This window comes from Sesamum indicum, linkage group LG6 (assembly GCF_000512975.1).
Source record: "Sesamum indicum cultivar Zhongzhi No. 13 linkage group LG6, S_indicum_v1.0, whole genome shotgun sequence".
In the NCBI taxonomy this organism is placed as follows: domain Eukaryota; kingdom Viridiplantae; phylum Streptophyta; class Magnoliopsida; order Lamiales; family Pedaliaceae; genus Sesamum; species Sesamum indicum.
In genome coordinates, this window is record NC_026150.1 from 23,804,399 (window position 1) to 23,805,929 (window position 1,531).

Genomic DNA, 1,531 nt, shown 5'->3' on the forward strand with positions numbered 1-1,531 from the left:
AAAATAATTATATTAATAAGGTATCATGAATGATCTTGTGCTCAAGTCTAAAGTGAAATTAATATTTTAATTAGACCATAACCTAAAACTCAAACCTAACTTCTGGTTTGCCTTTTGAGTTGGGCCCATTAATTTCTTTTTCTTATGATTTTATTCATTTTAATTATTCCAATAAAATAAGACTACTCTTTTTTCTAACAGAAAAATATTTTAAACTAAATCATAATTTATAAAAAAGTTCAGTTTTCCTAATATTCCACACATAAGACATGATTCGAACCCATGACTTTTAAAATCATAAAACCTCAGTCCAATTGAGTCGGGCTTTATTAACTGCAAATTTGTTATATTTTCTCTTTTTTACTAAACATATATAGTCTTCTAATTATTAAGTTTTTAACACATCCAGTCTCGTAATAATGGCATTAACACTTTTAGTCCTATAAAATTAGATATGTAAAGTACATTTGATTCTTCTTTTTTTTTTTTTAAATGTAAACTTGTCGGTAATGAGAATTTTTGCTAGGCAAAATGTTTGCTCTTCACGCATTTTTAAACTTAAGCAATGACTATCAAAAACTAACATATTTCGTCATTTATGAATCAAAATTCAAAAAAAAAAAAAAATCCTAAATCCTAGAGAGTAGAAAGCCTCCCATTTCCTTAATTAAACCCTAAATAGGACTTTTTACCAATCTGACTTATCCAAACAAGACCAAATTACTTGCATGTTATTATGCATATGAAAATCCTTCTATGCAAATTTATTAATCCAAACACAGTATTTTTTATTTTTTTCTCTCCAAATCTTCTCTCTTTCTCACTCACACCCTAATTTTTTGTCTTAATTATCTCTATCTCAATTGTTTCCACCATTTACGTTCAATATCCCTTTGTTGCTTTTCCCATTTATTTAACTAGTTATCGTTTCAAGTAATTTTCATAAGTATATAAAATAAATTGTAGTGTAAGATGATGATAAAAAAAATTATAATTATAAATATAATAAAAACAAAATATTAAATATAATTTTTAAAATTACATAAAATCTAAGTATAATTATCAAATATAAATAGGAGACGAAAAACGGTATAATTATCTCACTGAATAAATATACACAAAGTAAAAGCCACAATTTAAAAAAAAAAAAAAAAAGAAGTATTTTTTTAATAAGAAATTATAATAATTGTGCACTCACATTCAATGTGCTGCAGACGCTAACAATAATAATAGCAGGGGCAGATGCCTTTTTAATTTTAATTAAATTTTAATATTTGGGAATCCCCACAGCCCACAGCCCACAGCGCTATAATCAATCATCAAACCTTTGTTCATGTATTTCTCTCTCGTCGCGTCTCATCTCATATACGATTTGCTTTTTCCTCACACGCACACCCAACGAAATCCCTATTTGCTTTTCTGTTTCGTCTCTCTCAGCTCTCTCTCATCTCCTCTTTCTCTCTCTTCCCCGTTTTCTCTCCTCATTTTTCGCTCGTGTTTTTGGCGTCAGCATCAATATTTCGATTGACAA